This window comes from Rutidosis leptorrhynchoides, chromosome 2, assembly GCF_046630445.1.
Source record: "Rutidosis leptorrhynchoides isolate AG116_Rl617_1_P2 chromosome 2, CSIRO_AGI_Rlap_v1, whole genome shotgun sequence".
Classification (NCBI taxonomy): domain Eukaryota; kingdom Viridiplantae; phylum Streptophyta; class Magnoliopsida; order Asterales; family Asteraceae; genus Rutidosis; species Rutidosis leptorrhynchoides.
Genome location: NC_092334.1, coordinates 431,728,655 through 431,742,473, shown reverse-complemented (window position 1 = coordinate 431,742,473; position 13,819 = coordinate 431,728,655). Strand labels below are relative to the sequence as shown.

The 13,819-nt window shown below is 34.4% G+C and overlaps 1 pseudogene; it reads right to left on the bottom strand.

Annotated features, from left to right (window-relative positions):
• The window catches only part of LOC139892394 (probable metal-nicotianamine transporter YSL7), a 32,394-nt pseudogene extending 25,461 nt beyond the window's left edge, over positions 1-6,933 (bottom strand).
• Positions 6,934-13,819: the final 6,886 nt, after the last annotated feature.

Below are 13,819 nucleotides of genomic sequence, written 5' to 3'. Positions count from 1 at the left end.
TTCTTTTTAAACTGAAAACGTTTTTGTACGTTTGAAAATAGATTAATAGAATATTATGGAAACCAATTCTCCACTAGCTTTTGTCTAACTTTCGTAAATGACACTTTTTATTTTTATTTATAAATAGCTTTACAAATTATTCCGAATATCGTTAAGAGGAATAGATTTTCTCAAATTATAGTGGACCTCTCAACAGAGACTTGTAATCATAATTTAATGTTTCTGATAATTCAATCATTTAATATTTTTTTTTAATTTCGTCGATAATCATATTGAAAAAAATACGTTCATATAAAGCATTATACATTTAAATACTTTGTTGACATTTTCAATTTATAACATATACACATATACATACATATTCATATATGTTCATTTAATGGTTCGTGAATCATTGGAATTTGGTCGAGTTTTAAATGAATGTATAAACATAGTTTAAAATCATTGAGATTTAACTTAACAAACATTGCTTATCGTGTCAGAATAATATAAAGATAAAGTTTAAATTTAGTCGAAAATTTCCGGGTCGTCACACCCCTCAAGCTTATTTTGGAACATATCAACAAGACCCAACCCTTTTGAAAGAAGATTATGTTGGGCTGAGCTCAACCCTTTTGTTAAAATATCTGCAAGTTGATTTGCAGACTCAATTTTTTCAGTTCTAATAAGACCAGAGGAAACTTTGTATCTTATAAAATGGAGATCAATATCAAAATGTTTTGTTCTGTCATGAAAGACAGGGTTGGCTGCAATTTGAATAGCCGAGCTATTGTCACAAAACAGGGTTATGGGTAAATTGACTTTGATGTTAAAGTCAAGTAATAGATTTTTCAGCCACACAATTTCACAAGCAGTGGACCCCATGGCCCTATATTCAGCTTCAGCTGAGGACCTGGAGATGGTAGCTTGTTTTTTACTTTTCCAAGAGACAAGAGAGCCACGAAAGAATACTAAGTATCCTGTGACTGATTTCCTGTTTAGCTTGCATTTTGCCCAGTCTGAATCACAGTATGCATACAGAGAATACCCCTTGCCCTTCATCATTTGAATTCCTTTTCCAGGGGCACCTTTAAGATACCTCAAAACCCTAAAGGCAAGATCAAAATGTGATTGCAAAGGGGCATGCATATACTGACTAAGCACATGAACAGCATAGGCAATGTCAGGTCTGGTAAGAGACAAATAAATAAGTCTCCCCACAAGTTTTTGGTACTCAGTGATGTTAACAAGCAACTTGTCTTTGTCACTGGGTTCACAAGCAACACAAAGGTTTTGCTCAATAGGTGTAGACACAGGTTTACAACCAAGCAGGCCATAGTCATTTAACAAATCTAGGCAATACTTCCTTTGTGACATGCATATACCATCATCATTATCCAAAATTTCAATACCAAGAAAATATTTCAGTTTTCCCAAGTCCTTAATCATAAATTTAGATTTTAAAAAGGTTTTGACTTGGTCTATTTCAACAGGATTATTCCCAGTAATCACAATATCATCCACATAGACAAGTAAGGCAACAAACACATTGTCACAGTTTTTCACATAAAGAGAATAATCAGATTCACTTTGAGTAAAGCCATTTTCAATTAGCGTAGCATTTAATTTTTCATTCCACTGCATTAGGGCTTGTTTAAGCCTATACAAAGATTTAGACAGTTTACAGACTTTGTTTTTATCAGAGTCACCATAGTATCCTTTGGGTAAAGTCATATAAACATCCTCATTAAGGTCACCATACAGAAAAGCATTATTGACATCAAGTTGGTATAGAGGCCAACCATTTTGAACAGCAATAGTGATGAAACATCTCACAGTGACATGTTTTACCACAGGAGAAAAAGTCTCATCATAGTCAATACCCTCCTTTTGACTATACCCTTTTGCTACAAGCCTAGCCTTGTATCTTTCAATCTCCCCATTGGACTTGTACTTAATTTTATAGATCCATTTATTACCAATAGGTTTTCTGTCATTGGGAAGGTCTGTGATAACCCAAGTGTTATTTCTAATGAGAGCTTCCATTTCAAGGTTCATGGCTTCAACCCAATTGGGGTCAAGGCAAGCTTGCTCATAATTTTTTGGTTCAACAGATTTATTCAGATTAGACACAAAACATAAATTTTCAGAGTTTAACATAGAGTAATTGACCACTTTTTCTATACCATATTTAACTTTACCCTCAACCACAAAGTCATCAAATTTTCTAGGCATGACAGGAATTCTGGAAGACCTCCTTAGGTTCTCAGGTTCATTTTGAACCTCAGTTTGCTGTGACCCATCATTAATGTTGACATCATTTCCCTCAGGAGAAGTAAGGTGATCATCTAAAGTTGCTGTAGGACTGTGATCAGGTTCATTGTCATTGTTAGGATGACTAGAGCCATGATCATCATCACTACTGCCATCATTATCACTTACATCTCTCCTTTCATCATTGGGAATTTCAGTATTTGACTTAAAAAAGGTGAAATTTTCATGATTGAAGAAGTTTTTGTGATTTAAAACATTTTCATTACTCACAAAATCTTTTGACTTTAAAGAAAAAACAATTTCATAGAACTTGACATCTCTAGAATACAAAACAGTTTTTGACTCTATATCATAATGTTTGTAACCCTTTTTCTCATTTGAAAAACCAATAAGAACACATTTTAAAGACCTACTTTGAAACTTGTCAGAAGGATTTAAGACAGCAGCAAAACATAGACAGCCAAAACACCTTAGGTGGGAGAGATTGGGTTCACTTTTAAAAATCATTTCATAAGGAGTATTTCCAGAAAGCACAGCAGTGGGAGTCCTATTAATCAAGTAACAAGCAGTTAGAACACATTCACTCCACATATTCAAAGGTAAACCCCCTTGAAACATAAGTGCCCTTGCAACATTTAACAAGTGCCTATGTTTTCTTTCAACTATTCCATTATGTTGTGTTGTATAGGCACAAGTGGTTTGATGGATAATTCCTTTATTTGACTTGAGATTAAAAAACCTAGAGTTCAAGAACTCAGTACCATTATCACTTCTAAAAGTTTTAATTTTAGCATAAAACTGATTTTCAATAAGGTTTACAAAAATATTGACATTTTCATAGACCTCATCTTTAGATTTTAGCATATGCAACCAGACAACCCTGGAATAGTCATCAACAATGGTCAAGAAGTATTTAAAACCTTCTCTACTTTGAATTCTAAAGGGACCCCATAAATCAAGATGTATTAAATCACCAAGAGAATTGGACTTATGGTCACTTAGAGGAAAGGGATCCCTAGCTTGTTTTGCTTGGTGGCAAACATCACAGGGATCATTTTCATGAATATCTTTTAAGTTTAACTTTTGTTTTAAAACCTTTAAGACTTGATTAGAAGGGTGTCCCAATCTAGAGTGCCAAAGTTTAGAAGACACATAGCAGTTACTCATATAAGGACTTGGGTCAAACAAGTAAAGACCATTATGTTGGCTACCAGTCCCCTTTATAGTCCCCTTTTTCATGTCCTGAATATAACATTTAGAATCATTGAAGCTAACCATTAGTTTACTATCTTTGGAGAGCTTATGCACAGATAGGAGACTGACACAGTATTAAGGAACAACAAGAACATCAAACAAGGTCAGGTCATTGGTAAGTTTTAAATTCCCAACCTACATGATTTTGGCCCTGGTCCCATTTGGGTGACCAACAGAAAGATTGAATTTTGACACATCAATGACATCACAAAGGTGTTTTTCAGACATGGTCATGTGCTGGTTTGCACCAGAATCAATGATCCAACTGGGATAAATGACTTTGTTTTGAGAACAGTTGAAGTTAAAAAATTTATCAAAGTTAGAGTTAAACTCTTTGCTGTTGTTGACAAAAGTACCTGAAGCATTGGCATGACTGAAAGAGGCAGATGGCTTATCATTGATAAGGCTAAGAAGCTTCAGCATTTGTTCATTTGAAAAGGACATGGGTGTGATAGGAAAAGAGGGGTTACCCTCATCTGAAGGGTTAGGAACACTTTGGGTGACACTGTTGTTAACAGATAGTTTGGGGGCAGTGGGTCTCCAATTACTAGAATTAGGACCATTTCTTTTAAAACCAGGAGGATAACCAATAATTTCATAACATCTTTCAATTGTGTGACCCAATTTACTACATTACTTGCTCTTAAGATTGGTGTTGGGACCTCTATTGTGGCCATTATTGTTCTAAAATTTTTGATTTGAAGTTTGGGCAATAAAGGCAGAGTTCTGTGGTTTTGTTGTGGTATCTTTGTTGGAGAAACCTCTATGGGATTCTTCCCTAGATACCACAGCATAGGCAGTTTTAACATCAGGAAGAGGGTCTCTTAAAAGGTGATTACTCCTGACAGACACATAGCAGTCATCCAATCCCATGAGGAATTGCATGAGTTTGAGGGTCTTATTATGATCAGCAATATGGGTAGCAGCAGCACAAATACAAGTAGGCATGACAACCAGGTATCATATTGTTTCCATAAAGCATTTAAGCCATGATAATATTCAGATAAAGATGACCCATTTTGTTTCAAAGAGTTGATTTTATGATGAACATTGAAAATAACAGACCCATCAACTTTATCATATGTTTCTTTTAGTTCAGTCCAAAGTTCCAAACAGTTGAAGCATTTTCAGAAAATATTAGACCAGGATAAAGCTCATCAGCAATAGACCCAAGTAACCAAGATAAGACAACAGAATTACATCTATCCCATTGTTTAGAAAGTGCTTCATCAGTAGTGTTTTTAATGCAAGTAACATCAACAAAACCAACTTTATTTTTTGTTTCTAGAGCAAGTAAAACAGACCTACTCCATATTTTATAGTTCTCAGTTCCTTTTAGTTTTAAAGTGATAAGAGGTGTATCAGAGGTATCACTGGGATGAAGATAAAGAGGGTCACCAAAGTCCAGTTTGGTAACCAAAGTGACTTCACCCATAATAACAAACCCACCAGAGTCAAGGAACACACACAGATAAACCAGACACAACCAATAAGACAGAAAACTACACAGCAAACAAGAACACAAAACCTGTAAGGAAAAAGAGACAAGAACAAAAATGACAAGAAAAGGGCAGGAATCAACCAGATGCTTAATCAGGTTTTCACACGTTTCAAGGACGTGGATCAAGAGTTGGGCATCGGGATTCAGTCAACAAGGGTAAAAGAAAAGAAAAAAGAGAAGGAGGAAAGGGACTCCTATATAGAGCAATTATGCTCTAAACACAGCAACAGATAACAGCGGAAGGAGATAATAGATGAAGACCAGCACAGAAAACGAATAGAACCAGACCAAACCCTAACCCAAATTTCAAAAATTAGGGTTTCTTTCGATCCGATCAAATCACCAACAGATCTGAAGCCTACGCTCTGATACCATGTTAAAAAAGGATAAACCAACAGATGCACAATCTTATTAATCAACTAATTGCCAAGATTACACAAATATCCAATCGAACAACCACAAAATCAATAGAGCAGAATACAACCAGGAGCCAAGATTAAGTGCCAAGATTACAGAGAGTAAGATGCAATAACACTAACAGGATCAATCAATTGAGACAAACAATTGATTGATCAGCACAAGTTTGGATTTTAGGGAGAAAGTGAGAACAAAGTAACCGGTTGCAGCAACAGTGCAAATGGGGTGTGTAACCCTAGGAGATCACCAACAAATATATACACCAAGAGAAACATAAGCCACCCTCCATGAAACATAAATGTTACAGCCAGCACCCTTGAACTTTCAATCAGCAACAATTGTCCCTGAGGAATAAACCAGCATGCAAGGAAGGTCCAGAAACAATGCACCATCAGTCCTTTATTTAACAGCCAAACAAAGAAAGTTAGAAAACCAACCAACACAAGATAAGCTTGATATTTCAGCAATCATCATCTGAATGATATAAGAAATCAGTAACAGAATAATGAATATGATAACATAAGTAACAGACTATTGATGATGCATATATACCCTGCGAACGGGCACAATCGAGAAGAGACCAACAAAGCTTACAGCAAAAAGATAAGCAATCATCCATCCTGGAGCTAGTTTCTTGACATTAAGTGGATCGTTTCCAGCCTCTAATTGGGAAGCAACCATTGAACTCATTCCCAACAAGTAACTTGCTGTCCCACCTGTAACCATGGCATGTAAAAGAATACGCATTTATTAAATGCAATACATACAAACTTAAATTACAGCTTAATCAGAGGTTATCAATGATTCCTACAGCAATACATAGTATGGACTCATCAAGTAGATTAAAATCTGTTTTGTCAAAGAGAATCAACCCTCCTATTACATTAAACTTAATTTCATATATAAACAATAATTCTGCTATATCTTAAAGGTGCAATTGAGCATGATGCGATTTTAATCTATCCACAATTTTTTCTTATAATTATGCTACCATCAAATAACTTTTTTTCTTATAATTATGCTACCATCAAATAACTAGTAATTAACTAGATTGATAAAACTCTTAGAATAATAGACACGTATACAATAATATGATTATATGATTTATTTCAATCAAAATCAACATTAAGTAGTATAATTAAACTAAACATAGATAAAAAAATAAAAGTAAGAAACAGACTGTACGTAAAAGAAAAAAGAAGAACATACTGCTGAAAGCGATTCCAGAAGACGCCATAACGCAAGTCTGAATAACAGTATTCTCCTGTCGCGTAAATGGTTGCTTCAACAATCCGCATTTATCGAGCATTGCGGTCCATCCTTTGAGCATGGCGAATCCGAGCAAACCGGCAGCAACATTCAGCGAGGGTATAATTCCAGTCGTGAGATTAGGTTTGCAAACAATGGAAGTTAAAGACGACTGAAAGCAATAAACTGGTAACCATTGCTCGAAACGTAATCTGGTTTCTCCATGACGGAACTTGTTGAGTTGAAAATACTCGCTCCATTGCTGCTTCTTCAGATTCATCAGCATGCAGTGTGTTTTCTTCATCATCATTAATGTGTTAAAATTAGTGCAACATAATCCCTTGATTTATGAGATATTATAATCCTTTGATTTATGGGATATTTTCAAAGCATACACATGCATAAATTAACTCCGTATCTTATTGCTTTATTTGCTCATTTAATATTTTGTAGAAAATCTTCTCATGATCTTAAGCATAAAGATGTTTGTCATCTAGTACTTTGTTAGTTTCTATTGTTAGATATACATTTAATATGCACTATGATTTCTCTTGTTTTTAAGCATGTGTTGGTGTATCATTTGTAATCAATCGAATACACATTTTGTTTTCAGTTGCTTGTTTCATATTTTAATTTGTTTACTAAACTTCTATTTCTAGCAAGTCTTTAATTATTTTATGGTATCTAGAGCTTGGTTTTAAAATTAATCTTTGTGTGCAAATACTCAAAGTTACAAAGCTAAATTCTTGTTATCAAAAATGGAAGTCTCAAATGTAAACAACGCTGGTATGATCAACGGCATGGAAAGACTTGTAGGCAACAACTACAAGTATTGGAAGATGTATATGAAAGCTTATCTCCAAGGTCAAGACCTATGGGAACTTGTGGCCGGAAGTGATGCCATAATTCCCGTAGAAACTCTTGAGCAAGGCGAGTCACGAAGAAAATGGAAGATCAAGTATGGGAAGGCTCTCTTTGCGTTGAGGACATCAATTAGCAAAGAGTTCATAGAACACGTTCGTGATCTTAACTCGCTAAAGGAGGTTTGGGATACTCTTGAGAAACTCTTTACCAAGAAGAATATCGCACGATTGAAATTCTTGGAAAATGAGTTAGCAATCTCAAGACAAGAAGGTACGTCAGTTTCTGAATATTTTTTACGGGTCAAAACTCTTTGTTCTGAAATTTCAGAGATTGATACAAACGAGAAAATCAGTGAATCTCGGTTGCGAAGATATTTAATTCGCGATTTGAAGAAAGAGTACGTTTCGTTCATAACCTCTATTCAGGGGTGGGCTACTCAACCTTCGGTTGAAGAATTGGAGAATTTACTATCTAATCAAGAAACTTTGGCTAAGCAAATGGTCAAAGAATTTGAAAATGATGTGGTATTATTTTCAAAAGGGAAGAACTTCAAGAAAGGTTCTTCTAGCAAAGAAAAAGAAGAAGAGCAAACTAGTTACAAAAGTAACCATGAGAAGAAACCTCCCACATGTTACAAGTGCGGGAAGGTTGGTCACATCAAGCGATATTGTCATTCTAAAGTCACAAAAGCAAATGTGGCTTGTTCAAGCAACGATGATGAGGATGTCAAATGGGAGCAGTGTTTTACCATTGATACAGTTGTTAAGAAGAATCAATGTATTATTGATTCGGGTTGCTCTCATCATGTGACCGGTGATGAAACTCTTCTTCATGACGTTAGAGATCAAAATCAAAATCGAGTTGTAATCATGGCTGACAACTCAAATCATCCGGTTAAAAAGGAAGGTAATGCTATTATTGATGTTAATAATAATACTTTTACTTTGGAAGATGTTTATCTTGTTCCTAAATTGACCAAGAATCTAGTTTCGGTACCTCAAATTACCGAATCTGGAAAGCATGTTCTGTTTGGTCCAACGGATGTGAAGGTTGATGTGCGCAGAGGTGTATATGAAATAGCTTTATTTTTACTAGGAAAAACTATTAAATACGATACAATTTTACACAAGATATTTATTTATTTATAGAATGGATATACTTAAACCTTGCTACAGCACTTATAGGCAGTGTACCTAATCGTACAGTAGTGTAGTTTTTAGTAAGTCCGGTTCGTTCCACAGGGAAAAAAATCTTTAAACAAAGCTTAACGCTATATTAGTTTTATTTTATAAAAATACAAATATATATATAAGTAATATTATTATTGTAAAAAGGGGGTTTTTACCTTTTAATGATCGGTTTGTCGATTTTAAAAACTTAAGTCGCAGTTAAAACTTAATGTAAAATATTAAATAAATAAAAGACTTAATTTAAAGCGTAAAGTAAATAACGATAATGAAATTGCGATAAATAAAATTGCGATAATTAAAAAGTGCGATAATTAAAAGTGCAATTAAATACAATAACAATAAATAAAAGTGCGATAATTAGAAGTGCAATTAAATATAAAATAAAGGAAATTAAATATGAAATAAAATAATTATGCTTATTTAAACTTCCGTAATCATGATGTTTGACGTGTTGATTTTAGTTTTATGCCCATGGGTTAATTATCCTTTGTCCTGGATTATTCAATATGTCCGTCTGGTTTTTGTCCATAACAGTCCATCAGTCATAAATATAAAGTGCGAGTATCCTCGTCAAATTATCCTTATACCCGAAGTCAAATATTCCAACTAATTGGGGACTTAAACTGTAACAAGGTTTTATTACTTTGTTTAATAATTACACCAGGATATCGACTGTGTGTAACTCAAGGTTTTAATACTTTGTTATCAATTATGCCAAGTGTCCTTGTACATAATTTTACCTCTGTTTTAATAATTCCATAGACTATTAATCCATTCCCGTGTCCGGTTAAATGAAAGATTATTCATACATATAAATACCCCGCCCATCGTCTCCGATCGAGTGTATATGGTTATTTATAGGGACGTCCAATTGTAAATCTTTATATTAAAATTAACAAACTATCATTTAGTTAAACAAATATAAAGCCCATTAATAGCCCATAGTCTAATTTCCACAAGTGTCGTTCTTTTGTCCAAACCCCAATTATGGTACAAAGCCCAATTACCCAATTTTGATATTTTTAGCCCAACATCATGATTACTTTGGATTAAATAAGCATAATAATAACTTAGCTACAAGACATTAAATTAAAAAGGTTGAACATAACTTACAATGATTAAAAATATCGTAGCGTTACACGGACAGAATTTCGACTTACACCCTTACAACATTCGCTAACATACCCTTATTATTAGAAATTAAAATTAAAATATAAATATATATATATATATATATATATATATATATATATATATATATATATATATATATATATATATATATATATATATATATATATATATATATATATACGTTTAGATAGAGAGATTAAAGGATAGATATATGGTGCATTTTTATAGGGATGTGGCATGTCACCTACCACCATGCGATCGCATGGATTTTTGCCTTCCAGGCCATGCGATCGCATGGCCCCTTTTTCCAGCTCACAAATCTTTGTTTTCTTGTTTATCGACGGATTATATAAATAATTTTAGTAATTATTTAAATATTATATTATATTTATGTGCATAGTTGACTTGTAATTTTTAGTCCGTTGCGTCGAGCGTTGAGAGTTGACTCTGGTTCCAGTTCTGGATTTTCGAACGTCCTTGCATACAATTTAATATCTTGTACTTTGCATTTTGAATCTTGTACTCTTGTAATTTTGAGATGTTTCTCAACAATAATTGGAACCTCTTTGATTGTATTTTGTACTTTTGAGCTTTTTGGTCGGTTGCGTCTTCAATTCGTCGAATCTGTCTTTTGTCTTCACCTTTTATTATTTAAACGAATATCACTTGTAAATAGAACAATTGCAACTAAAAGCTTTTCTTTCTTGAGGGATAATGCTATGAAATATATGTTCGTTTTTAGCATTATCAAATATTCTCACACTTGAGCGTTGCTTGTCCTCAAGCAATATAGTCTTGAAATACTAGAAATACTTCTTTATTCTTCACACTTTGTACATCAGTGATTTCTTTACGGCGGTATTAACAATGGTAGTAATGATATGGTTTACAGTCCCACATGACTATAAAATTTAGATCCATTAAGGAAATTGGATCTTTATGAAAACATTTGATCTTTTTGAAAATTAAATCTAGCTTTTACCCTAGATAAGTTTTTCGGAATAACCCTTCACCGGTGTTTGCAAAATATTTTTGTGGGTTTGGTGGGTTTCAGATTTGAAAATTTTATCTCAAAACTTGCGGTTTTGTGTCACCCACTTGCTAACCTTGTATTAGGAAAGCAACACGTCCAGTATACTTGCTCCGAATATTACCTTTCGATAAACTACCGTCCGGTTGTAAAGGAAAGCGTTGAACAAGCAACTGTTAAGGCAATGTCCCCTGACATGCTTTTAATTATGGTCTTATAACGTGTCGAACGCAATTACTATCCTTGGTAGGAGCAATAGTAAAGCTCACCCTTATAATTTTTCGGTCTGGCACAAGGTCCTATCTTTGACCATGCTATGCAACCACCGTTCTTACGGTTGACACCCAATTTGGTTCAGGTGACCTAATGAATTCCAGTTGAATTCCTAGGATTTTACGTTCAATGGTAATGAACGCATTGAAAATGGGTTTTCAGAAAACAAATCGGTTTATAATTTGATCAAAATATTTTCTCGTTCAAGCTCAAGTTTAGATATCATTGAATTCCATGAGTTTGAATTCTCAATCTTTAAGGTCAATCTCAAGGATTGAGTAATATCAGGCTTAAAAGCTGATTTTTGATCTTTTAAGGAGATTATCCTTTTCTGGGGATCTGATTCATTAGTCTTATCCAGCTAATTTGCACGGCGTCCTCCCCATTTTACAAGACAGATCCTCTCATGGTTAGGATAAGTCTGACCACTTGGCGACCCTGTTTGATGCTGAAGTCCGTGGATTTCCTGCTGATTTTAGTGATGACTTTTCTAGGTTTTTCGTCAACCTACAGCTGGTCTGGACGACAACTTCATGACCTAAATCAAGAAGCGCGTTTCTTTTTCGGAAGACTTTACTTCCTTTTAATGATGGAATTGATTCATCGTGTAGATCCATCTTTCTTACAGTAAATCGGGTAAAACTTTTTAGTTTAGTCCAAAGCAAAAGTATTTTCAGTTATTTGTTACAGAAATATGTGACATATGTTTAAAATAACTTGGTAAATTTTTCCACACTTGGCTTTTATTTTCTTTTATTTGCCTTTTTTTTCTCCTCTATTCCATTCTTAAATGAATTCTAACATTTTGGTTTGTTTCTCAATTTATGTCCTTTCCGAGGTAACAATAATTTCGGTGTTAACACCTAGTTTTATCGTTCATAAATATGCATAAACATGATTTTGAGTTCATTTAATTGAAATTTTTGAAAATTTTTACTAGAAGTGGGTAGTCAGTATATAAGACTAGGGCTGTTCTTTGTTATCAGAGAGCACTAGATTCTAATACAACTACTGCTTTACTAGTATTTCTAATGGTAACCAAGTGTATAAATCAAAAATTTTTAAAATCCAAAAGAATTTAACCCCTTTCCACACTTAAGATCTTGCAATGCCCTCATTTGCAAGAAATCAGTAACAATTTAAATTATTGAGGGTGATTAGCGTAGAAAAATGATTAAATTTTACCAAAGTTTCCAAACATATTGGCGTTTGTTTGCTGAATGATAAATGTTGCACATCATTTGTTCATTCCGTCTTGTTGTTACATCACATTTGTTTTTCATTTTGTCGTTAAAACTAGCTTTTGCTGAACTTAATGCCAGTCTTTGAAAATGCGCTGTTTTACCCTGTTTTGTACAATCGACAATATACATACATACAAATATAAACATGCATGGCAATTTGAAATGGGACTTAATATCCCACTTTCAAATCCTAAATGTAAAATATTAGTACACAATAAAAATAAAAATGATAAAAATTACACAAATATATCCAATAACATAAGTTTAAACATGAAAAAGTCAAAACATAAAAAAAACATAACAATCATAACCAAATGGAACCAAATTAGTCTGGATAGGGGTTCCAGTTCATCTCGTCAGGTGGGTTCCATTGTTGGTTATAGGTGTCCTGATAGGCTTGGTTATAATCATATCGGTTAAAGGGTGGTCGGATATCGGGGCTGTGTGGTGGAAAATGAGCAGGTCGAGTAGGCACGTAATTATTTGGTACCTGATATGATAGCTGGCTCATGATTTGGTGCTGATGAACTAACCAACTATCGTGTTGGCGTCGTCTATAATCCTCGTATACTCTCTCGGAGTTCCACTGCTCGTCATTGATTCCTCATCTATTCGAACGTGCACGTCAAGAATAGCATCTCGAATGACATCCCTGATGTCTTCCGCTTCCTCCATTTCTTCGTCTGAACCCCTTTCTCCCTGTGGATGATTACCTTTATAGGGCACTGCTTGGTTGCGTCTACTTTTCAATACCTTAGTACCCACATAAACTTTCAATCCAAAAGGCTCAACCTGTTCTCTACAAACCTGTAATGGACCCCCTTGGTTCCTATCAACACCTAAATACTCTCCAATGAGAGTAACAAAAATACCTCCTCCTATTATACTCCCTTCCTGCATTCCTTCTACCATTTTAGATAAATAAAAACCAACACAGTAAGGGATATTAACAAAGCTTCTCGGGTCCCGAATACACTTTAGGTAGAATAAATCATGTAAGGTCAATTTCTTCTTATTGTGACCTCTTTGTGTAATCGAGTTAGCCAAAAATCTATGAATCACACGAAGCTCAGCTTTATTAATATGTAAGTAGGAGTTTTTCCCTCCTAGTGTAAAAATATTATAGTTTGACATACGCCTCCAAACGGCGTCAGCGTCAAAGTTCCTATCTACCCTTTCACCCCGATAAATCAAACTCATACAATCGGGTAGTAGCAATTCACTAGGAGTGTAAATCTGTAATGCCCTGGCCATGTCCATCATGGACATCCTGTACATCCTACTACCAAGGATAAATCTAAGAAAACTTCTATCATCTAACCTATCTACATCTACATTTAAAGCTATAGTACTCATCAACTCAACACACCATTCCTTATATACAGGTCTGCGAATGGTGAAAAGACGTTCC